Source organism: Pan paniscus, chromosome 13 (assembly GCF_029289425.2).
Source record: "Pan paniscus chromosome 13, NHGRI_mPanPan1-v2.0_pri, whole genome shotgun sequence".
NCBI classification, from domain to species: Eukaryota; Metazoa; Chordata; class Mammalia; order Primates; family Hominidae; genus Pan; species Pan paniscus.
The window spans coordinates 75344750-75371316 of NC_073262.2; the positions used below are offsets into that span (position 1 = coordinate 75344750).

At 41.1% G+C, this 26567-nt stretch overlaps 1 protein-coding gene and 1 non-coding gene across 5 annotated transcripts in view; both read left to right on the forward strand.

The window, feature by feature from the left end:
* PDK1 (pyruvate dehydrogenase kinase 1) overlaps window positions 1-26567 on the forward strand; it is a 161749-nt gene that overhangs the window by 115293 nt on the left and 19889 nt on the right. The window contains exons 16-17 of one of the 4 annotated variants that reach the window (XR_010109498.1): window positions 239-328; window positions 1986-2082. The gene's annotated coding sequence lies outside the window, so the exon portion shown is untranslated. Of the gene's footprint in view, window positions 1-238; window positions 2083-4020; window positions 4645-26567 lie in introns of those variants that run through there. The other 3 variants (XR_010109492.1, XR_010109496.1, XR_010109480.1) reach the window with 3 other exon arrangements.
* LOC112439191 (small nucleolar RNA U13) lies at window positions 20724-20827 on the forward strand. The gene has a single exon (XR_003027489.1). It is a non-coding gene; the product is annotated as a small nucleolar RNA U13 (small nucleolar RNA).

Below are 26567 nucleotides of genomic sequence, written 5' to 3' on the forward strand. Positions count from 1 at the left end.
CGAAGTACAAATAGTGAACATTTTTTTCCTCATACAAAATTTCCCTTGGGCATTAAGTAAATACTCAAAGAAATAGGCATTAAAAAAATTAAGGTTTTCTTAAATGTCTTAAACACTAAAAAAAATGAAATCAATATTGCAATGATTGCAAAACTGATCGGTTCACTTGGTTATAAAAGTATTTGTATGGTGTATTTATTTTTAAATTTTCTTCATTTATATTTCTATTCTTTCTCAGGCTAACCTCTCAAGCTCTTGAAGGTTATAAGAGGGATTGATAGTCTATGATTCAGGTCTTGAGATAAAAGGCACGAACGTCCCTCCCAAGGTGAGTTATTTGAGTCTGTCATCCAATTGGATGAACTTTGTTAATAGTTATACTTCTTACATTGCCTCAGGAACTACAAAATGCTAACGTGTTGACTTTGATCCATAGAGATGTTTTGATTTTTTATGATGTAGATGTTCCTGCAAAATGACTTATCTTTATAGGAAGGATGATAAAAAATCTAATTCCCTGCCGTGTTTTGAGTGTCTTTTTTTTTTTTAAAGCACAACTTAATAGCTTGTCTTTGCAACTGTTGTTCTGAGTATCTTTTCTTTATCATATATTGTAGGATAAGTTTATTTTGCAGTTACTTGTTTTGCATCATCCTAGTCTTTGTTAAATCTAAAGACCTTGAACAAATTTGGTTTTCTTTCTCATCAACCACTAAGACCCGTAAGATTTTGTCACCTTTATATATCACTACTATAAATAATTGTTATAACTATGAATAATTGATATCTGATAATTATATGAATAAATAATATATATATCATTCAAAGATAAATTTTTTATTCTTTAGGAATTTTCAAGCTAAAATAACCAAAATAGATTGGAATGTATCTGTAAGTTAATGCTTTTTTTTTAAGCTCTTAATATATTTAGGCCTCAGTTGCTCCCTCAGAGGATTATAATACTTCTTCCCTCTATTGGTTTTTTTTTTTTTGGTTGTTGTAAAAATAACTTGAACTATAGGTTGTGAAGTTTCTTTGTAAATTACTGTCTAAATGATTGTATTTGATATAATGACTATTCTTGATATAGCACACACTGATAATGTAATAAACCAATAAATCTGAGCACACGTGAGTCATAAGGGGTAATTACATCTCTTTTTATCTGTGTGTCTATGGTGAAACATGAATGCAGAAGAGAAAGAGAAGAGGCAATGTTTCTGTCTTAGAATAATAGTTTATCATTGCCCTTAGGATATCCCTAGCAAGTTACAACGAAAGTGAAGACAGGTAACACAGTAAAAAGTGAAATACATTTCAGAGAAGGGAAAACAAGATAAAAATTTGGAGAAAGATGAATTCTCAATAAATATTTATTTCATGAGTGAACAAATTAATTGGATAGGAGAGAGAAAGTCAGCTGCCGTTTTTCTCTTACTATTTATATGGGAAACCTCCGGAAAGATAAGCACCATGAGTTGGTAGAAGTGGGAATCTTGGTAAGGAGAGCGTACTTGACTTTGAAAGAGACAAAAAGTATTCTTGCAATGTTTGTAGGTCTGCAGAGAGGAAGACAAATGTAGATCCTTCCCAGAACTATTGATTTTATATTCTTTATCTCTGAATCAGTTGAGCCTCTCATTTTAGTCATTCTCCTCCCTTTTCAAGCTGTTTAAAGTTTGAAATTAGCACCATACATCAGAACAAACTCTCTTGCTAAGTCATAGCTCTCCTTTATGTGTTCAGTGATTGTATTTTTATCCATGAATCACCAGTTCTCTAGATGACATACCTTCCTTCCTCCACTCCTTGCTAAGTAAATTTGTTTATTTCACCATTTGTTCTCTTCACAGTCTAAATGTCAAGCACATTCCCATAATTATTGAGGATTTGTGATTTTTAAATAATGACCCCAAAAGGCTGCTGAGACCTCCCTATCCAAGCACACCTTGTTTAATTGTGCTTTGCTTTATTACCCTTCACAGATATTGCATTTTTTACAAGTTGAAGATTTGTGGCAACTCTTCATTGAGCAAGTCCATCAGTATCATTTTTCTTTCTTTTTTTTTTTTAAAAAAAGAAGATGCTTTTCTTTGTATTTTTGCAATATCATTGAATAAAAAGCAGTAGAAACATAACAGTCTTAATATTAAGTTTACAAAGGAATATTTGAACAAAAAATCTGTACACATTATAATTTACAGCAATTTTATGTGGTAAATCCACTGATTGTTAAAAAGTGTTCTTTATAAGTCGCTCTGCTGCATTAAATCTTGGAGTATTATAGATAAAGAATGCACCTAGCTCTATTTACAAATGTTAGCAGCAGAACATACCCAAGTCATACAGCATCAAAGCATGTTACCAGCGGCAAATCCATATGGGTCTTCAGCAGCCTCAATTCCTGCCTCCTCAGAAGAAATAATTCGACTGAGGGGCATGAGGCAGAAGGAGAGACTGAGGCAAGTTTTAGAGTGGGAGTGAAATTTATTATCAAGCTTTAGCACAAGAATAAAAGGAAGTAAAGTACACTTGGAAGAAGGCCAAGTGGGCAACTGGAGAGATTAAGTGCGCTGTTTGACCTTTGACTTGGGATTTTCTATGTTGGCATACTTCCCGGGTCTTGCATCTCTTCTCACCTGATTCTTCCCTTGGGGTGTGTTGTCCACATGCACAGTGGCCTGCCAGCACTTGGGAGGTGAGCATGTGCACTGTGTTTATTGGAGTTGTATGCATGTTCAGTTGAGGCATTCTTCCCTTACTAGTTGAATGTCCCTTGGAGGTCATATACCAGTTAAATTCCACCATTTTGTCCCTTAATAAACATGCTTGAGCCCAATCGCCCAACTCCTGGGATCTTATCAGGAAGCTGCTGATCACTAGGCTCAGGTTTTTCTATCTATTGGGAAACTGCCTTTCCCTGGCCCTGGCTATGACTAATTATTATTTTAGAGAGACAGTTAACAACCTCCCTGAGCATCACGTGATGGTCACCTGACATTCCTGGTGTGTGTGCCGGGGGAGGGCCCTCTCCTGTCCTGCTCATGCCTGACTAGCTACCTACTGTAACACAGGTACCAAATGAAGAATGTAAACTTCCATAAAACCCATCAGTTTAACAGCTCAACTTAACATGTTTGTTCAGAGCCCTGTCTGACATATTGATAAAAGGCCAAAAATTAAGTTTCCATAAAGATAGTAAAGGTGTCTGACTCTTGACACTGCTTTGGCAGACACCTGTAAAGAAAGATTACTCTCAGTTGGTCCCATGAATTACATGGTTAAATCCAAAACAACCCATCTGACAAGTGGCAACTTAAAATACTTGTGGAAAATCCATTTCAGTATACTTGTCAGTTTACCTTGGAGCATGGTAGGGGATTAAAGCAAAGTTTGCCACAAGCCTGTGTTAAGTTTGAGCTTCCTTGGATTTAGCCCCATTTACAATTTAAAACATGCAAAATTCACTCACTATACATGAAATTAATGTTCCTTAAGAAAATAAGGCTTGACTAACAATTTATTGTGAGATGATGAACTAGCAACAAAGAAGCCCCCAGGTGCAAGTGCGCACACGTGCTTGGCACCTGATCAGCCTTCCACCAGACCTGGGAGGAGCTGTTTCTTTTGGTGGCCGCAGGTGGCACAGTTAGCTTATGACCCAGAAGTCTCTCAAGGGTTCAGCGAAACTTCAAATCAAATTCGTCCTGCACTCCGCAGTCCACGCGTGTAACTTTGATGGGTGCCAGGGCACGTTTCAAAGTCGTCCTGTGAGCTTGGCTGGGGCTCGGGGCTGCTCTCTGCGAATTTGAGGTCAGCCGGGTGGATATCTTGGCAAATCACATCCTCCTTCAGCCGGAGGATCCCAGAAATGCAGAGCCACTTCCAGAGTCTGATTTTCTGGCCACGACTATGCTTCTTAAATGTACTGGGAGTCTGGGTTGAATGCCAGGTGGCAGCATGTGTCTTGGGACGTCTTTAGTGTGGCACCACAGGCAATTGTGTCCGCCTTCTCCTCAGGACGCTCCCCTCTGCAGAAGTCGTCAGCACTGTGGATGCAGGTTCCTTTCCATCAGAACTTCCCGATGAAGATTTTCTCTCTTCCTAAGTCCTGTGTGAGTTTTCTTTTATTTTGCCAGTTCTTTGTCAAACTCTGGTTCTCATTTCATCTTCCACCGCCCTTGTCCCGTCTGAACGCCTAGAATGGAGCTCAGGGCCTTCGGGAGGGGCGAAGCCCTCGGGCTGCAGGCTGCCGGGCCGGGCCCTGGGCTTCCTGAGCCTCTCCCGGGCTGTGCGCACGCGTCCAAGGCGCCACCTTGCGGGGACAGCAGGCGGGGACTTCGCGGGCCCAGTTCCATTTTTTCCAACAGCATGTGCTCGCTTTGTCACATTTTGGTAATTCTCACAATATTTCACATTTGCCACCATTATTTTATCTGTGTGATGATGATGTGTGATAATGATCTGTGATCAGTGGTCTTTCATGTTACTATAGTAATTGGGGAACCACGAAGCACGCTCATAGCAGATGGCAAACTTGATTGATAAATGTGTGTGCTCAGACAGCTCCACTCACTGGCTGCTTCTTGTCTTCTCTCTCTCTCTCTCTCTCTCTCTCTCTCTCCCTCTCTCCTCGGCCTCCCCATTCCCTGAGACAGAACAATATTGAAATTGGGCCAATTAATAACCCTATAGTGGCCTCTAAGTGTTCAAGTGAAAGGAAGATCTCACCTCTCTCACTTTAATCAAAAGCTAGAACTGATTAAGCTTGCTGAGGAGGGCATGTTGGAAGCCAAGACTGGCCAAAAGCTAGGTCCCTTGCACCAAACAGCCAAATTGTGAATGCGAAAGAAAAATTGCTGAAGGAAACTACAAATGCTACTCTAGTGAGCACTAGAATGATAAGAAAGTGAAGCATCCTTATTGCTGATATGGAGAAGGTTTGAGTGTTCTGGAGAGATTATCAAACCAGCCGTAACATTCCCTTCAGCCAAAGTCTAATCCAGAGCAAGGCCCTAACTCTCTTCAATTCTATCAAGGCTGAGAGAGGTGAGGAAGCTACAGCAGAAAAGTTTGAAGCTGCTAGAGGTGGGTCCATGAGGTTTAGGGAAAGAAGCCATCTCTATAACATAAAAGTGCAAGGTGAAGCAGCAGTGCTGAGGGAGAAGCTGCAACAAGCTATCCAGAAGATCCAGTTAAGATCATTGATGAAGGTGGCTACACTAAACAACAAATTTTCAATTTAGAAAAAACAGCCTTCTATTGGAAGAAGATGCCATCTAAAACTTTCAGAATTAGAGAGAAGAAGCCAATGGCTTCAAGGCTCCAAAGGACAGGCTGACTCTCTTGTGAAGGGTTAACACAGCTGGTGACTTTAAGTTGAAGCCAAGTCTCACATATTATTCTGAAAATCCTAGGGCCCTTAAAAATTATGCTAAATCTCTTCTGCTTGTGCTTTATAAGTAGAACAACAATGCTCAGATGACAGCACATCTGTTTATATCATGGTTAACTGAATATTTTAAGCCCACTGTTGAGATCTACTGCTCAGAAAAAAATAGTTCTTTCAAAATATTACTACTGATTGACAGTGCACCTAGTCACTCAAGGGCTCTAAGGGAGATGTACAAGGAGTTTAACATGATTTTCATGCCTGCTAACACAACATCCATTCTGCAGTCCATGGATTCAGGAGTAACTTTGACTCTCCAGTCTTATTTGAGAAATACATTTCGTAAGGCTGTAGCTGCTATAGATAGTGATTCCTGTGCTGTATCTGGGCAAAGTAAATAGAAAACCTTCTGGAAAGGATTCACTATTCTAGGTGCCGTTAAGAACGTTAGTGATTCATGGGAGGAGGTCAAAATATCAACATGAACAGGAGTTTGGGTGTTGAGCCCAACCTTCATGGATGACTTTGAGGGATTTAAGACTTCAATAAAGGAGATAACTATAGATGTGATAGAAATAGAAAGGGAATAGAATTAGAAATGAAGCCTGGAGATGTGACTGAATTGCTACAATCTCATGATAAAACTTGAACAGATGGTGAGTTACTTCTTAAGGATAAGCAAAGAAAGTGGTTTCTTGAGATGGACTTTACTCCTGAGGAAGATGCTGTGAACACTGTAGAAATGATAAAAAAGGATTTAGAATATTACATAAACTTAGTTGATAAAGCAGCAGCAGGTTTTGAGAGGATTGGCTCCAATTTTGAAAGAAGTTATATTGTGGGCCAAATGCTATGAAACAGCATCTCATAATACAGAGAAATCTTTTGTGAAAGGAAGATTGAATCGATGTGGCAAACTTCATTGTTGTCTTGTTTTAAGAATTTGCCATAGCCACCCCATCCTTCAGCAACACCATCCTGATCAGTCAGCAGCCACCAATATTGAGGCAAGACCATCCACCAGCAAAAAGATTACAACTCACTGAAGGCTCAGACAGTTGTCAGCATTTTTTAGCAATAAAATATTTTAAAATTAAGGTATGTATAGTGTTTTTTAAATACATAATGCTACTCCATACTTAACAGACTACAGTATAAAGTAAATATAACTTTTATATGCACTGCGAAACAAAAAAAATTGTGTGACTTTATTGCAGTATTCATTTTATTGAAGTAGTCTGGAATCAAACTCACATATCCCCAAGGTATGCCTATACATTGCTTTTGTTGCAGTGTGATAAATGGTGTCGTTTTTGCAGCAAGTAGCATTTTTGCTTCCTCAGACGGGACCAGAAAGTTCAGAGATTTTTATTAGTTAAGGTAGCAATGTGCCATGCTTCTTTCTTTCTTCATATACTTCCTTTATTTGCTGAAGCCTTTCTTCCAGTAACTTCCTAGAGTATTTGCAAGATACATTTTGTATCTATTTTGCCTTTACACTTGATTATTTGATTGGGTTTAGAATCCTGAGAAAAAGTAAATTTTTCCTTAGAATTTGAAGAGAAGTCTCAGGACAACAGCTTTTCAACAAGTCCAGACAGCAACTTGCTCTGGATTGCAGCCAGAGGAAGAGGGCTCCAGGAACAAGGCTGTTAAGGGAAAATAACAATTGGAAGTGTTTGAGCACTTGGGAAAATTATTGCCTAGACATTTCACAGCTCTGTTAAAGCATTTTGGGAAAAATAAAAGTACACAAATAATTAAACATCTTAAAAAGAGGCAGTTGTTAACTTCAGAGAAAACAAAAGTTTATACAAGAATGAAAACATCACAGTGAAGTTATTTGGCTTAGCAGTGAATAATACTTAGATGGTCAAAATAAGGTAAATATTGATTATGGATTTAATCCAAAACTATATAGCTACATTGGGAGGATGAATAAAAGGGAAATTAGGCCGGGTGCGGTAGCTCACGCCTGTAATCCCAGCACTTTGGGAGGCCAAGGCAGGCGGATCACCTTAGGTCAGGAGTTCGAGACCAGCCTGGCCAACATGGTGAAACCCTGTCTGTACTAAAAATACAAAAATTAGCCGGGTGTGGTGGTGGGTGCCTGTAAATTCCAGCTACTCAGGAGGCTGAGTCAGGAGAATCCCTTGAACCCGGGAGACGGAGGTTGCAGTGAGCCAAGATTGCACCACTGCACTCCAGCCTGGGTGACAGAGGGAGACTCCGTCTCAAAAAAAAAGAAAAAAAAAAGAAAAAAAGAAAGGGAGTCAGAGGGCTCAACCACAAAGGGAAGTCTATCGATCCTGAAATGAATCACATAGAGACACTTCTGAGAGTGAAGGGACCACTGGCTATAATTATTCTGAGACAACAGGTACAAATTGGAATTGATGGGCAAACTAGATGTATGGTCACCCAAATTACAGGCATATTATTTTAAATGTAGAGGTAAATGCCAGATGAGACAGGTAATTCAGTTGGAAGTGGCAGTCTCTAGGGAGTGGGATTGGTGGTTGGAGAGAGTAAGACAGGAGACTGTTGGTTTTTAACAGAGTCTATTAGTACTATTTGATTTAAAATAATGCTTATGCATTATATTAAAATAAACTTGAAAGTTGACTTTTTAGAACAGATTAGATTAACATTGCCTAATGCTTTTTGATATAAACCAAAATGTTCCTTTTATAGCAAGAGGCCATATAGAAGGACTCCTGGAATACTTACTTCCTATACTATGTATTTGATTCTTTCCCCAATTTAAGAAAGGTGCCACTGGAGGGAGAATAAGTACTAGGTCCTCTTTGTCTCTGAAATAGGGCCTTGGCACGAAGTAGATGCTTATTAGTTATTTGTTAATGAATAAAAGCAACATTCAGTAGCATTTTCAAAGGCAGAAAAACCTTTGAGAAACCAGGTTTATCAGATGATATTTCCAAGTACAGGTGTAATGGCTTACCAGGCTTACCCTGAGTGGAGTTCATCAGAAGGGGGTCCTGCAGGCAAAGTGAAGCAGGGAAACCTTTTTTGTTTTTACAAAATATAGCTCTAGAGCTTAGAGTGTATGATGTTGACTCTCTCGCAGAGATTTCTTTAAGACAATGGTACCTAAAGCAATAATAATTGAACATTCAGAAATATAGCCTGTAATGTGTGCCTTTAGGGATAATGGTATGTTTTTTACTGCTGACTTGATGCTCATTAGTTTGAAACTTCCCTAAATTTTTATTCTCAAAGAAAATTTTAAGCCAAGCATGATGACTCATGCCTATAAATCCAATGACTTGGAAGCCTGAGATGGGATGATTGCTTGAAGCCAGGAGTTCAAGACTAGCCTGGGCAGCATAGTGAGACCCTGTCTCTAAATTTTTTTTTAAAGATTGGTCAGGTGTGGTGACATGCACTTGTATTCCCAGCTGCTTGGGAAGCTGTGGCAGGAGGATCACTTAAGCCCAGGAGTTTGAGGCTGCAGTGAGCTATGATGCCACTATTGTCATCCAGCCTGGGCAACAGGACAAGACTCTGTCTCTTAACAACAACAACAACAACAAAATAATATTTTATTTTTCATTGTTATTTGAGCAACAAGATGAAGTCATGAAGTCTTGAAGAAAGAAAGAACTGGAAGCATTTTCTTTTGGAAAACATTTTTATAGCCTAATATACTATAGTTTCGAGGAGGGTTTGGATCAGTGATGACCATCATAGGGTGAACAACTTGTTCAGAGTATTTGCAGTAAAATAGGACCAATAGATTGTGAAATTGTAGCTTATTGTATATTAACATGTGTCCTCTAAATTGAAGTTATAATGGAAAAAAATGGGGAGAGAAAGAAAAAAAAAGAATGGAAGCAAAACAGAAACAAGAAAGAAAAGAAGGTAATAACTCAGCAGATCTAGCTATTGGAAACCAGGTCGAACACAGCTTAAATCTCTAACCTTAGGGTTTTGGGTTTTTTATAGCCTCTTCATTTAGAGCACACCTAAACTTAGGTTTTTTATTTTTTATTTCTTTAAGTAGAATTATCTGTCAAAACAGACACAAGACCCTATTTCAGAGACACAAGAAATACCAAAACCAGCCTTCTTAATTTGAAACCATTTTCCCCTCAATGCTTAAGAGAAAACTTACATCAGGTCCATTTTTCTTAGTAGAGTTATATTGTAAAACTTTTCTTGACCCCCAAGTTCAACCCCTAATATACCAAATTCCAGCCAGGTGCTTCTTCCTTGCACGCTCTGTCACAGTCTTTATCACAATTGCATATTAGTAATTGTTTACTTGCCAGAATTTTTCCTGAATTGCAAGCTCTGGGAAGGGGCCATTCTATTTTGTTCATCATTGAATGCCCTAGGTTCAGTATTTGGGCATAGTGGATGCTCAATCAATATTTACTGAATAAATGAATTGTACTATCCTTTCTTTCTTTCTTTTCTTTTCTAAATAGAGACAAGGTCTCACTCTGCTGCCTAGGCTGGAGTGCAGTAGCATGATCATAGCTCACTGCAGCCTTGAACTCCTGGGCTCAAGTGATCCTCCCACCTCAGCCTTTGGAATAGCTGAGGGTACAGGCATGCACCACCATGCCCACTAATTTTTATTTATTTATTTATTTATTTTTGTGGTAGAGACGGGGTCTAGCTATGTTGACCAGGCTGGTCTTGAACTCCAGGCTTCAAGCACTTCTCTCCCTCAGCCTCCCAAAGTGCTGGGATTACAGATGTGTGCTATCGTGGCTGGCCCTATTCTTTTTTACTTTATATCTACAGGAACCTGTCTGGAAACAATGTGCACTCATTGAAAACTTGACTCCAACAATAAATTCTGAATTTGGCAACTGGTCAAAGCTCTCTAGTCCAAAGGGAATAAGACAATGGGTATTGTGACAGCTTACAGGCAACAGAGAGCTTAAGGCAGATCTCAAAAGCAGCTACAGAGGGCCTGGGCCAATTAGACAAAGGAAAAACCTGGGATTGCCATCAGGCTTTGACACTTCTCTTTCTTTTTAGTGACTGTTGGCTCATTCCTTAGCCTGTGAAGCAACTCAGGGGAAGTATAAATTATGGCAAGAAACTATACTCCATCTTTCACCTGGCAACAGGCTTAGTACATCTGGCTTATTTCTGAGCTGTTGTGTGCTGCCTGGATATTGTGATCTCTCTTGTTTTGGACTGTAATAACTCTGAGAGCTTTTCTTTCTCTTTGGGAACAGTTTGGTAGCAATCATTTAAACTAGGCACTGTATTTAATTTATTGGGAACGAAAGTTGTGCCCACAGAGGAAAGGAGTGAAAAGAAGTTAAGCGATGCTCTGAACCAGGGACAAAATCCGTATTATTACATAATGCCGCCCCAGTCCCAGTGAAGTTGATAATTCTGATCACTAATAGTGGACATGCACATTATGGAGCTTTATTTTATTATTTAATTTTGAATTTTGTTTTTGCAGTGGGGATAGACTTGTGCCAGTTAATTAGTGTTCTCTTTTCTAATTCCCTTGTGAGACTTGGCATGCAGCTGAGAGGCAGTCGTTCCTAACCATGAGATAGAAAATGAGTTATCAGCACCTATGTGCATTGAGTACTTCTCTCAGCTTCTGTCATTCCTTCATTCAACAAATATTCATTGAGCACCTATTATGGGGCCAGACATTATTCTAAGTGCTGTGGAAACAACAGTATGTAAAGTAGACATGATGTTCTAGTTGCGGAAGATAGACAATGTACATAATAAATAAGTAAATTATACATGTTCAGAGGTGATTAATGGTATACAAAAGGAAAATCAGGGTAATGGGCATGAGGAGTGTGAGTGGGCAAGGTGGGGAATTGCAATTTTATTTATTAGTTATTATTATTATTTTTTATGGAGTCTCAGTCTGTTGCCCAGACTGGAGTGGAGTGGTACGATCTCTGCTCACTGCAACTTCCATCTCCCAGGTTCAAGCGATTCTCAAGCCTCAAACTCCTGATAGCTGGGACTACAGGCACCTGCCACCACACCCGGCTAATTTTTGTATTTTTAGTAGAGACAGGATTTCACCATGTTGGCCAGGCTGGTCTTGAACCACTGACCTCCAGTGATCTGTCCACCTCGGCCTTCCAAAGTGCTGGGGATTAAAGGCGTGAGCCACCACGCCCAGCCAGGAATTACAATTTTAAATGAGCAAGTCGATGTAGGCCTTATTGAAAGCTGACATTTGAGCAAAGGCTTGAAAGTGATAAGGAAGTCAATTCTGCCAGTATCTGGAAGAAGAGATTCCAGTCATATAGAGACCCTGAGGTGGGACCATGGCCAGCATATCTGAGGAACAACAAGGAGGCTGTGTGGCTATAGTAGAGACAGCAGGGGGAGAATAGGAGAGGACATCAGCAAAATGATGAAGGCTCAGATGGTACTGGGACATGGAAGCCCCTCTCAGGGTTTTTTCTGAAGGTGAAATGGAGAGTCCTGGAAGTCTGTGGGCAGATGAGTGACCTGATCTGATATGTGTTTCAAAGTCTGGCCACTGCAGTGAGAATGATCCATAGGGAGTGTGGCGGAGATGGCCAGCAGACTGCCAAAATCCACCCTCCTTCCTCCACAGTGGAGAGTTGTCAGTGGAAGCAGCTGGCTAACCAGGGACCACATTTCCTGTCCTCCTCTGCATGCAGGTGTGGTCATGTGACTAGAAGACAGTAGAGTGGCCATTGGCTGAGAAAGGAATGAGTGTGTGGTGGAGAGCTGCTTTGCAGACCTGAACCCAGCCCAGACTGTTACATAAGAAAGGAATAAATTTCTTGTTCTTGAAACTACTGAGATTTGGAGGTACTTTTGTTGTGGAAATCTAGCCTACCCTAACTAAGACAAAGGCCAAGAGTGAAATTTAGAAGATTAATGGGGAGGCTGTTGTAATAGTCTAGGTAAGAAATGGTGGTGGCCTGGAAAAAGGCATTAGCAGTGGAGTAACACAAAATAAAGAGGCTGGACCATGAATATATTTTGAAGGTAGAGCCCATAGACTTTCATGACAAAAAAGGAGAGCTGTTTGACTTTATGGTTTTTGTGCTGATACCTTATAAGGCTGAGGAAGTGAGGTGATGGAACAGGCTTGAAAGGGTCTACTTGGAGTGAGGTTTGGGTTGTGTGCTTTTTAAAAAACGTATAAAGAGGCTGGGCATGGGGGCTCACACCTGTAATCCCAGCACTTTGGGAGGCCGAGGCGGGCGGATCACGAGGTCAGGAGATTGAGACCATCCTGGCGAACACAGTGAAACCCTGTCTCTACTAAAAATACAAAAAAATTAGCCAGGCGTGGTGGCAGGCGCCTATAGTCCCAGCTACTTGGGAGGCTGAGGCAGGAGAATGGCATCAACCCAGGAGGCGGAGCTTGCAGTGAGCTGAGATCACACCACTGCACTACAGCCTGGGCAACAGAGCGAAACTCCGTCAAAAAAAAAAAAAAAACAACTTATAAAGAAATGAGTTTTAATTGGCTAACAGTTCTGCAGGCTGTACAGGAAGCATGGCACTGGCATCTGCTCAGCTTCTGGGGAGGCCTCAGGAAGCTTCCAGTCATGGCAGAAGGTGAAGGGGGAGCAGGCATCTCACTTGAGCAGAACAGGTGCAAGAGTGGGGTGTGTTAAATTTGAGATGTTAATTCATCTCCAAGTGAAGATGTTGAATAGATACATGGATATATACATTTGTAGTTTAGGAAGATGTCTTCCCAGGGATGTTAATTTGGAGTGAGTAATGCATGGATTATATTTAAAATCATGGAATTAGATTGGGACTACTGTGGGGATGAGTAAAGTTACAAAATAGGTCAAAAGATTGAGGCCTAGATGACTTCATCTTTAAGAGGTTGGGAAAATAGGGAGAAACCAGCAAAAGTGACTGAATGGGAGCAACCAGTGAGAAAGAATGAAAACCAAGAGAGTGGTGTGCTGGGAAACACTGACCTGTTATACTTAGATGTTCAGGGCCTGCAGCCCAGAGGAAGACTGGAATGGTTCTTTGCCTTTTAGAAGCAGGAGAAATACATATAAACTAGAGACATTATGATGAGAGCAACCCTGGAGGCATAACAGAGGGCCAGGAAGGAGATTTTTATAGCTGAGAATACCCTGGCAGCAGAAATGGTAAGTTGGGAAATATTTGGGTTCTATTTTTTGATAGGGAGGAGAGAAATATATTTTTTGAGCAATGGTGATAATCATTTCTATTTTAGAGAAGGAACTGGGCTGGGTGCAGTGGCTTATGCCTGTAATCCCAGCACTTTGGGAGGCCCAGGCAGGTGGATTGCTTGAGCTCAGGAGTTTGAGACCAGCCTGAGCAACATGGTGAAACCCGGTCTCTACAAAAAATTAGCCAGGTGTGGTGATGCATGCCTATGGTCCCAACTACTTAGGGCACTGAGGTGGGAGGATTGCTTAAGCCTGGGAGGTGGAGATTGCAGTGAGCTGAGATTGTGCCACTGCACTCCAGCCTGGGCAACAGAGTAAGACCCCATCTCAAAATAAAATAAAATAAAGTAAGATAAAATAAAGAATAGAAAAGGAACTGGTGACAGGAAGGGGGCTAGATTTTGGGGAGAACATAAAAACTTTGTAGGTATTTACAAGACCAGTAAACCAAGCTGGAGATGAGTCAGTCCTCTTAAGTGGCCTTGGGATCAGTGCCCCAGTGACTTTAATCAAGCTGGGATCAAGGGGCTGACTCTGAGTATAAACTTTCTCTCCAAACCTGGTCCTTTACTTGTGTCTTCAGTCTCAGCAAGGACATTATTATCTACTCAGTTGCTCATGCCAGAATCTGCTAGTTATTTTTAACACCCTCCTCCCCTTCACCCCATGTCCAGTCATTCACCAATTGCTGTCGATTTTGGCCTCCTAAATATCTCTCAAATTTGTCTACTCCCCTCCACAGCTGATATGGTTTGGCTCCATGTCCCTATCCAAATCTCATCTTGAATTGTAATTCCCACATGTTGAGAGAGGGACCTGTAATCCCACATGTCAAGGGAGGGAGGTGATGGGGCGCTTTCCCTCATGCCGTTCTTGTGATAGTGAATGAGTTCTCATGAGATCTGATGGTTTTATAAGTGTTTGGAAGTTCCTCCCTCACTTCTCTCTCTCCTGCCACATTGTAAAGAAGGCACTTGCTTCCCCTTCACTTTCTGCCGTGATTGTAAGTTTCCCAAGGCCTCCCCTGCCATGTGGAACTGTGAGTCATTTAAACCCCTTTCCTGCATAAATTACCCAATCTCAGGTATTTCTTTATAGCAGTGTGAAAACGGACTAATACAACAGCTCTACTCACCTAAGCCACTCCAATAGGTTCCTGACTGGCCTCTTCAAAACAGTCCCTGAAGCCCTCCTCTAGTCATAGACCACAATGGAGGCAGTGGGAGCTTTTAAAATAGAAATCTTATCATCTCACTTCCATATTTTCCCTTTCTCCTGGATTAAAATCCTGAGGCTGGCCTTCAAGGCTCTGCATGTTCTGATTTCTACATACTTCACCAGCTGTGCACAAAGAAATATCATTTGCTGAATGAATGAATAAACCAGTAGACTAAGACACAGCCTCACTTTGGGTAAGTCACATAAATATTCTAAGCCTCATTTTCCTCATTTGTAAAATGAAAATTATTATTTTCCTCACTGGGATTTGCTAAGTTAAACAATAAGATACCACATTAATAAAATGTGAGTGTTTAGCATTGCATACTATAATTGATCATTGCAAATATGCCAAATCAGCACTTAGCACAGAACCTGATAAATGCACCCGATACATGTTGTATTGTTCATGATAAATCAGCACTTTGGGGTTCTAATGATCTTAGGTGACTTTTTGTTTCTATCAAATTACCTCCAAAATTCCATACCACCTCATTCGATGCTGAACAGACAGCTGCACGTGGCTATTTTCAGCATCGTATTGCTGCTCAAAAAAATCTTTGTTGTCTCCAATGCCTATGAAATCCAGTTTAAATTCCTGTTTTGCACTCACATTTCCAATTTTGTTCAACATACATCCTATGCTCCTGAGAAATCAACCTCAAACAAAATTTACAGGGTTTCTACAAAATTCCAGGAGCTGTGTTAAGTGCTGGATATTTAAATTTAACCACTGAAGACTTGTATGATGTAGTTTCACCACTGAAGTGCTATTTCATTTAAAGAAACAGAGTCTAAGTAGGCCAAAATATCATAAAAAAGGAATTTCACTCTTTAGTAAAGTCTCTCAAAGGATATCAACAGGAATCGTGGCCCTAGAAACACCGCCCAGCACCTGTGACAGCCATAGAGCTACACTGCTAAGATCTCCCTTTGAGAAGTGAAGCCAGCTGGACTTCCTGGGTCAAGGCGGGGACTTGGAGAACTTTTCTTACAAGAGGTTTGTAAAATGCACCAATCAGTGCTCTGTAAAAATGCACCAATCGGCGCTTTGTAACTAGCTAGAGGTTTGTAAAATGCACCAATCAGTGCTCTGTAAAAACACCAATTAGCGCTCTGTAGCTAGCTAGAGGTTTGTAAAATGGACCAATCAGCACACTGTAAAATGAACCAATCAGTGCTCTGTAAAATGGACCAATCAGCAGGACATGGGCGGGGACAAATAAGGGAATAAAAGCTGGCCACCCCAGCCTGCAGCAGCAACCTGCTTGGGTCACTTTCTACGCTGTGGAAGCTTTGTTCTTTTGCTCTTCACAATAAATCTTGCTGCTGCTCACTGTCTGCTGCTCACAATAAATCAGCTGTGCCACCTTTAAGAGCTGTAACACTCACTGCAAAGGTCTGCAGCTTCATTCTTGAAGTCGGTGAGACCAGGAACACACCAGAAAGAACCAATTCCGGACACATCTTGATCTAAATCCATCTATGTGTCTATCTATCTATATATCTACCTATCTGCTATCTATCATGATCCAAATAAGATTACTATTATTAGACAACTAAAATGAACTTAATCACATACCATCTGTCTTTGATATCATCTTTAAAAATCACACCTAATTTTTTAGGAAGAGAATAACATATGCACTACTGTTTTATATAACAATTTTTAGGAATATAAGCACTTTTTGTATGGTTGAGCTCATTCATAAGAAGTATTTAAGCTTGTTTTGAAACAATAATCCCATGTAAACTAACAATATATTATATAGTAATATGTAGAATTTGTAAAGAGAAACATACAATTTAATGAACTCTATTTCCTGCCTCCTTCCCAAATATATTTTATTTGATTTTAATTGGAATCAGGCCAATTACTAATGAGGTTGATTATCTTTTTATATGTTTATTGTCTATATTGTTTCTTCTCTGTAAAATACTAATTCCTGTCTTTCCTCATTTTCCTATGAAATTATCATTTATTTAAGAAGTTTTTTTTTTTTAAACATATTCTGGATTATACTCCTTTGTTGTTAAATGCATCACAAATACTTCTCTGAATATGTGTCCTATCTTTTTACATTTTTAGGGCATCCTCCAAGTTTTCCTGGGAATATTAGAAGAGGGAAGTTAGAAGGATGAACTATAGCTCCTGTTTCTGTAATTGGTCTCAGGGTCACACTTCATACTCATCCTCTTTTTCCCCATTATCCATTCTAAATCCCTACCCCCCAACTTCAGCTATCACCTCATCAAGGCATGGTGGATTACATGGTGGTGTTTCCCAAACCTTCATTCCGAGGGGTCTGAGCGCTTGGTTTATCATATCTTTCTCAGGCTGGGGTTGCTATAAAGTCCACAGTTACAACTGGGCAAGAGAATAGCAGGAGGTGTCCAGGTGGATCATTTGGGTTCACACATATTCCTCTCTGCCTGCATTGTGTAAAATCAGCCTGACCTTCTCTTGCTAATGGGAGTCAGTTGCCCCTGACAAGATGGGGACTCCTCTTCTTGCCTGCTGCCCACTGAACACAAAGACTTCCAAGTGAGGTGGCAGCAGCCATAGCTTGCAGTTCAGTGGAAGCCTTACCAAGTCCCCCTGCACAGGGATCCCCTTTTGGGAGCAAGGACCTCCTACCCTGCAAAGCCCAGAATTGTGGGGACAAGAAGCACATAATCCGACAGTAGGTCAATTAAGAATGATGGCAATTGGGACTACTTTTGCTTTCAGCCTTGGTTCCCAGACACATATATTTTTCCTTGAGAGGCCACACTGCCATAGAGTCCTCTATTTAAAACATGTAGGACAGGATAGCACCTATCCTTGCAGAGTATGACCTCTGAGCATTCCAGCTAATCCTTCAGTAGGCTGTTGCAGTCTTTCGTGAAGCAGCTCCTTCTGGATTGTGCCAGAAGTATGTGATATGTATGGATGGATGTGTGTGATCCCACTCCCATACCTCCTGCACTGTGTAGTAAGAGCACTGGTCAGATGCTCTTTGTGTGGGATCCCAGAGCACCAATGTTGAAATCCTTAGCAATTAGGTTAACTACCTTGTGCCAGGGATTATTGTGCCTGATGTTTCCCTCATGACTGGGTCCTCCTTGCCAGCTGGGTGGTGCGTGAACCAGTCCCAAGCCCCATCTTACTGACTCTTGTCTTGGACCACTCCTGGTAGCAAGTTTGCATCCTCTGAGGAGCAGACCCCAAAGTGGGATTTGATATGCAAGAGGCATTCAAAATGCCTATGAAGGATAAAGGAGGAGGGAGCAGGAAGAGGCAGAAGAGTCTTTAGACCATTTGCAGGTCTAATACCTGGGAAAGGAGAGAAGGAAGGAAAATAGGGAGAAAATTAGCCTCAGTGCACTCCCCCTAGCACCCCTACCTAGGCCATTCACTGGCTGAGTGCAACCCAGAGTAAGCTTGGCCTCAGTGTGAACACTGTGTTGAATCCCACATGGCAGCCAGAGGCTGTCAGTCAACTCTCTTCCCCACAGCATCTTCTGCTGAAGGTGTGTCCAGAGTTGGTTCCTTCCAGTGGGTTCATGGTCTCGCTGACTTCAAGAACGAAGCCACAGACCTTCACAGTGAGTGTTACAGCTCTTAAAGGTGGCCCGGACCCAAAGAGTGAGCAGCAGCAAGATTTATTTTGAAGAGTGAAAGAACAAAGCTTCCACAGCATGGAAAGGGACCCGAGTGTGTTGCCACTGCTGGCTAGAGTGGCCAGCTTTTATTCCCGTATTTGTCCCCACCCATGTCCTGCTGATTGGTCCATTTTACAGAGCGCTGATTGGTCCATTTTACAGAGTGCCGATTGGTCCATTTTACAGTGTGCTGATTGGTCCATTTTACAAACCTCTAGCTAGCTACAGAGCACCGATTGGTGCATTTTTACAGAGCACTGATTGGAGCATTTTACAAACCTCTTGTAAGAAAAGTTCTCCAAGTCCCCTCTTCAAGGAGAACTACAAACCACTGCTCAAGGAAATAAAACAGGACACAAACAAATGGAAGAATATTCCATGCTCATGGATAGGAAGACTCAATATCGAGAAAATGGCCATATTGGCCAAAGTAATTTATAGATTTAATGCCATCCCTATCAAGCTACCAATGACTTTCTTCACAGAATTGGAAAAAACTACTTTAAAGTTCATATGGAAACAAAAAAGACCTTGCATTGCCAAGACAATCCTAAGCAAAAAGAACAAAGCTGGAGGGATCATGCTACCTGATTTCAAACTGCACTACAAGGCCACAGTAACCAAAACAGCATGGTACTGGTACCAAAACAGAGATATAGACCAATGGAACAGAACAGAGGCCCAGAAAAAAACACCACACATCTACAACCCTCTGATCTTTGACAAACCTGACAAAAACAAGAAATGGGCAAAGGATTCTCTATTTCATAAATGGTGCTAGGAAAACTGGCTAGCCATATGTAGAAAGCTGAAACTGGATCCCTTCCTTACAACTTATACAAAAATTAATTCAAGATGGATTAAAGACTTAAATGTTAGACCTAAAACCATAAAAACCCTAGAAGAAAACCTGGAGAGTACCATTCAGGACATAGGCATGGGCAAAGACCTCATGACTAAAACACCAAAAGCAATGGCAACAAAAGCCAAAATAGAGAAATGGGGTCTAATTAAACTAAAGAGCTTCTGCACAGCAAAAGAAACTACCATCAGAGTGAACAGGCAACCTACAGAATGGGAGAAAATGTTTGCAATCTACCCATCTGACAAAGGGCTAATATCCAGAATATACAAAGAATTCAAACAAAATTACAAGAAAAAAACAACCGCATCAAAAAGTGGGCAAAGGATATGAAAAGACACTTCTCAAAAGAAGACATCTATGCAGCCAACAGACACATGAAAAAATGCTCATCGTCACTGGTCATCAGAGAAATGCAAATCAAAACCACAATGAGATACCATCTCACACCAGTTAGAATGGCAATCATCAAAAAGTCAGGAAACAACAGATGCAGGAGAGAATGTAGAGAAATTGGAACACTTTTACACTGTTGGTGGAAGTGTAAATTAGTTCAACCATTGTGGAAGACAGTGTGGCAATTCCTCAAGGATCTAGAACTAGAATTACCACTTGACCCAGCAATCCCATTACTGGGTATATACCCAAAGGGTTATAAATCATGCTACTATAAAGACACATGCACATGTTTGTTTATTGCGGCACTGTTCACAATAGCAAAGACTTGGAACCAACCCAAATGTCCATCAATGATAGACTGGATTAAGCAAATGTGGCACATAAACACCATGGAATACTATGCAGCCATGAAAAAGGATGAGTTCATGTCCTTTGCAGGGACATGGATGAAGCTGGAAACCATCATTCTCAGCAAACTGTCACAAGGACAGAAAACCAAACACTGCATGTTCTCACTCATAGATGGGAATTGAACAATGAGATCACTTGGACACAGGGTGGGGAACATCACACACTGGGGCCTGTTGCGGGGGTGGGGAGCTGGGGGAGGGATAGGAGAAATCCTTAATGTAAATGATGAGTTGATGGGTACAGCAAACCAAGATGGCACATGTATACCTAGGTATCAAACCCACACGTTGTGCACATGTACCCTAGATCTTAAAGTATAATAATAAAAATAAATAAATAAAAGTTCTCCTAGTCCCCACTCAACCCAGGAAGTCCAGCTGGCTTCACCTCTCAAAAAGACACTGGTGAAGTTACCCTTGGTTTTTGTGTTTATTTTTAAAAGCAGACTAGCTTTTAGAGCACTTTTAGGCTCTCAGAAATATTGAGCAAAAGGTAAAGGGACTTCCAATATACTTTCTGCCCCCATATATGCATAGCCTTCCCAATTGTCAACATCCCACGGCATAGGGGTACATTCGTTACAATTGATAAGACTACATTGACACATCAATATCGTCCTGAAGCGATCCTTTTGTAGTTCATAAGCATGATGATTTGGTGTTCACGTGCATGTGTGGGATGTGCCGCCCCCAAACCTTGTTAGGACATTGGCACATTTCCCATCTGACATGAAGAAATATACATAGCACTCAAAATCCATAATTTACATTAGAGTTCCCGTTGGTTTTGTACATTCTAAGGGCTGGGACAAATGTATAATGACATGTATTCACCATTATAGAATCATTACAGAGTAGATTCACTGCCCTAAAAATCCTCTGTGCTCTGCCTATTCATCCCTCCCTCTCTCCTAACCCCTGGCAACCACTGATCGTTTTGCTATCTTCATAGTTTTGCCTTTTGCAGAATGTCATATAGTTGGAATTGTACAATATTTAGTCTTTTCAGACTGGTTTCTTTCACTCAGTAAGAGGCATTTGAAGTTCCTCCATGTCCGCTCATGGCTTGATGGCTCATTTCTCTTTAGCACTGAATAATATTCCATTGTCTGGATGTACCACAGTTTATGTATTCATTCATCTACTGAAGGACATCTTGGTTACTTATAAGTTTTGGCAATTATGAACAAAGCTGCTATAAACATCCATGTGTAGTTTTTGTGTGGACATAAGTTTCCAACTCCTTTGGGTAAATACCAAGGAATTGGATGGTATAGTAAGAGTATGTTTAGTCTTGTAAGAACCTTGGTGTATTTTTTAAACAGAAAGCTGGATTTCTCCCCTTTGGCCAAGAATCCTCCATTGGAGCACTTGAAAAGGCATCAGTGACACTTCATAATCAGCCTGCCCATGCTTGATGGCAACCAATATAGGCATTCAGAATTATGTAACCTTTGGTGCAGTGGAGAGGGATGCATCCAGGGATAAGTACACAGATTTCCTGGCACTGAGAGCATGAAAATTGGTTTTATTATTATTTATACCATATATAAATTATGTATTTTGGTATTGATGAGGAAATATACCATAAAACTAAAAATTTTTTAAGGCTCAAATACAAGGTACTGGTGGCTCTGGGATTATATAATAGTAGTTTACAAACTTTGTATGTTCGTCATGTATTTTCAAAGTTTAGAACTTTTTGCTGTTCACTTAAGCCACTAAATATGTCTGCAAGAATCACACTCCTTAAGTGTAATAGCCTGTTACTGAACCAAACTGGGTCAATTTGCCCATGCGCCATGGAAGGCCAAACACTGAAGCACCAGGCTTTTGTAGAGAGAAGAGTTTATTACAAGCTGCTGAGCAAAGAGACAGGAGTCTGCCTCAAATCTGTCTCCCCAAGTTGGGGGTTAGGGCAGGTCTTATAGGGAGAGGGTATTGAGGCATGCAGTGATTGGATCTTGCAATGAGGTGATGCTGGGAGCTGTGATCTGGCTGGATCTTGCCATGAGGTGATGCCAGGGCGTGATCTGGTTGGATCATGCCATGTGGTATCTGCATTTAATTTGGTACCCATATTCCTTGGTCAGAGCACTTAGGGCCACCTATGGTTGCACACTTGGTTCACCTGGGGATAATCAGGTTATGTAACTTGCACCCATGGCAACTGAAAACCAACTCACCATTTTATTACACAAAGTTCAACCAGATTGGGTTGGTTCTGCAGTTACAGCTTCACAGAATTTGCAAAAGCATCCACAGTAATCACTCTGTTTTCCAAGTCACCCTTTAGCACCCACTGGGTGGTGTTTGACAGAGGTGTCTACCTGACCAGATTTATGCTTCAGTCAAATCTGGACCCTCCTGGAGGACCAGCTCACCCCACAGTGAGCCTCTTCCCTTGCACCAAGTTCTGCTCTCACCTCCTGTGCCCGTGGCTAGCTCAGCCCCATCTGACACATCACTGTGGTGATAGGAAAAATACATTTTACACGTGAGTCAGAATGTCCATATGCCCTGGGAAGTGTTGATGGCACACTGGCTGGAAGCCATTGGCTCATAAACTCATGAGTCACTGCAGCAGCTCCGTGCAGAAAAGTCCACAGTGTGGGAGTGGTGAGGAGAATCTGCTTGAGTGGTATTGCCTAAGCTGGAATTCTGGCTTTGCCATTTACTGGGTGGGTGACCCTGGGCAAGATACTTGACTATGCTTTTGTTTTCTTCTCTGTAAAGTGGTAATAATGTTAGCATACCTACTTCATAGGGTTGTTGTGAAAATTAAATGATTTGGTATATGTAAAATGCTTACAAGGTACCTGGTACCTGATGCTATATGAGTGTTTGATTTTTTTTTGTTTGTTTCTATGGCATTAGAGTAGCTCCATTTAAGTCCAAATGGCAAAACGGATGGGGTCAGAGTTGGGGAGAGGACAAACCTGTTTTTGCTTTTCTATGCCTTGAAGCTGTAATAAAGAATCGGACTCTATTTTGACTGCTGACAGCTCCGGAGCCACACCTCTTCCTCTTCCCCTCTTGCTCCACATCTGAGCAAGCTGAGAAGAAAGCCCACATTCCCCTCACTTGGTGCCCATAGGAAGCTCAATCCACACAGTCCTCTTGTCTTATGCAGGAACCCCTAGCCCAGCCCACTCCCTAAGTACAATAAAGGCCAAGGCTGCTCTCCCCTCCTGGCTCTCCCTCAAGATCCATTTTCAGACCTTCTTGGGAGCCTACTGTGCTGTCCCCAGCAAGCCTCATTATGTAAGAAGTAAACCTCCTCATACCCTTTTGCTTCCTGTGTAGTCAGGATATCCGAAAAAATGTTTGGTGTATGTGTGGGGTGTCCCACCTCCGTGTGGTGACCATAGCAGAGAGGCATGGGGCTGGGAGACAGGGAGGGCAGAAAGCTACTCTTTCTCTTTCCTCACCTTTCACCGTAGGAAATGAATTCCCAGTCTCCAGAGTAAAGACGTTAGGATCCATAGCATTGAGGGAAGAGAACTGCATTTCATACTTCCTTTAAGTAAGGCTCTTGCACTGCCCTAATGCAATGTCCATGTGGTTACACAAGAGACTACCCAAGCATTTAAGAGTGTAGCATTCTTTTTGTTTTTACAGAAGCCATTAGAATCTTATTTCTTCACAGAGCTAAAAAAGAATGGAAAATAGAAAATAAAAGAAATACAGCAGGTCCTCAAATAGCATTCAACATCGTTTCATTATAACATTGATGAGAAAAAAATCAATTCCTGCCGGAACCACTGTCTGTGTGGAGTTTGCACAGACTCTCCCTGTCTGTGTGGGCATTCTCCAGGCATTCAAGTTTCTTCCTACATCTCAAGGATGTGCTAGTTTGGTGAATTGGTGTGTCTAAGTCATTCCAGTCTGAGTGAGTGTGGCTATGAGTGCGCCCTGTGATGGAATGTCATCTTGTCCAGGGTTGATTCCCACCTTGCACCGTGAACTGCAGGGATAGACTCTGGCCACCCTTGGTCCTGAACTGGAATGATTGGGTAAATAATTATCTTACTTGTTTTTATTAATCTTTCTTAAATGTATACATAGCTCTCATTTGTTTCAGTGTTTAATATTAGAAGTGTTTTAGTCTTTATGTAGAAGTTTGGTAGGCCGGGCACGGTGGCTCAGACCTGTAATCCCAGCACTTTGGTGGACCAAGGTGGGTGGATCACTTGAGGTCAGGAGTTCGAGACCAGCCTGGCCAACATGGTGAAACCCCATCCCTACTAAAAAATATAAAAATTAGCCGGGCATTGTGGTGTGCACCTGTAGTCCCAGCTACTTGGGAGGCCGAGGTGGGAGAATCACTTGAACCCAGGAGTCAGAGGCTGCAGTGAGCCTATATGATGCCACTGCACTCCAGTCTGGGTGACAGAGTGAAACCCTGTCTCAAAAAACAAAACAAAAAAAGTTTAGCGATGTTTTTGTGACCAGAAATATGCCATAGGAACTTAACTCTTGTTTATATCAACTAGCCTATGATGAAATTGGTTTTATTATATGTTATTTTGCTTAAAGTCACAGTTTCTAAGAACCCATGGATGCCATACTGTGCTCTATCACACTGTAAGGGAAAGGGAGGGAAGAGAGCGAGACATAAGACTTAACTCATATATTGAGGACCTACTCCACACCAGGTCCTGTGTTCTGCCCTCTTGTCATGCACACAACATAGACAACAGTCTATAGGGTAGAGATTACAATTCCCATTTAGCAGAAGGGGAAAATGAAACTCAAGCAGGCTAAATAAATTACCTGTGGTGGACAGACTCTAAACTCTCCCACATATCCTGCTTTCCAGTGTTCAAACCTTTATGTAAGCCCCTCTCCTTGAGCATGGATGGGATCTGGGACTTGCTCCCAACCAATAGTATATGGCAAAGGTGATAGATGCCACTCCTGGAATTATGTTGCATTATATAAACCTCCATCTTACTAGGAGACTGCTCTAGAGACTCTCCTTGCTGGCTTGATGAAATGCTTATGTTGGGAAAAGACAGGTGGCAAGGAACTGCAGGTGGCCTCTAGGAATGACAGGGGGCTCAGAAGAACTGCAGATAGCCTGGTTGCTGAGGATGTCCTCTAGGCAGCAAAAAGCTAGGGCCCTCAGTCCTACAGCTACAAAGAAATGAATTCTGCCAATAACCTGAGTAAGCTTAGAAGAAGCTGGGTGTGGTGGCTTATGCCTGTAATCCCAGCACTTTGGGAGGCTGAGACGGGTGGATCAGCTGAGGTCAGAAGTTTGTGACCAGGCTGGCCAACATGGTGAAACCCCGTCTCTACTAAAAATACAAAAATTAGCTGGGTGTGGTGATAGGTGCCTGTAATCCCAGCTACTCAGAGGGCTGAGGCAGGAGAATTCCTTGAACACAGGAGGCAGAGGTTGCAGTGAGCCAAGATCTCACCATTGCACTCCAGCCTGGGCGACAAGAGCGAAACTCTGTCTCAAAAAAAAAAAAAAAAAAAAAAAAAAAAAAAAAGCTTAGGAGAGCATTCTTCCCCAGTTGAGCCTCCAGATAAGAGCACAGCTTGGCTGGCACCTTGATTACTGACTTGTGAGACCCTAAGCAGAGAACCCAGCTAAGCTATGCCTGAACTCCTCACTCAAAAAAGCAATGAGGTAATAAATTGTTTTGTTTTAGGCCAATAACTCTGTGGCAATATATAGTTCATGCACTACCCAACTCCTGTTTTTAACATCTCCTAATTTTAATTTTTTAGTGAGGTAGAATCCTATATAACAGCCTATAAAGTGTTGATGAAAGGCTATAGAACATCTTTGACAGTGGGCCATTTTGATTTAGCTGCTCTCATAATCTGAGAAGTTGATTGTTGAGGAAAGTGTATAATGATCATAATATGCGTTAGTATGATGACATAGGATCACTGACATATTAGGATTTAATAATATCCTAATTGATAGCTTATTTTCTCTTTATACACTGTGACTCTGTCACATTCTTCCAATTTCTATGGAAAGAGTAAATTTAATTTTATTGCTTTATATTTCTGCATTGCTAAAATTTTTCCAGTTAACATCTTTTATAAGGAATCCTATGAAGTTTCTCAATATCTTCCACAAGACTACTTATTCATGATCTTATAGGATCCTTGTAGTGTATGAAATTATTCTAAAGTGTTACACACCTTTGAATATCAGTAATATATAAAGGAGAGGTAAAAAGTGGTAATATTTGTGCCAATCAACCAACATTCACAAGTTATATACTATATTCTAATTTATTACTCTGCTTCTATCCCAATTAGTTTAAGTTTCCTTAGTAAAAGCACTTACTTATTAATATAAATCCACTTCTGCTTGTAAAACTGGTGAATTTGTAACGGAAGATGTTTGAGAGCATATTTCCCAACTTATCCTTGCAATGACATTACCCCAAATAGAGAGGGCTCCTTTGTGTGAATGCTACCCATTTGCTGCCTTAAGAAAA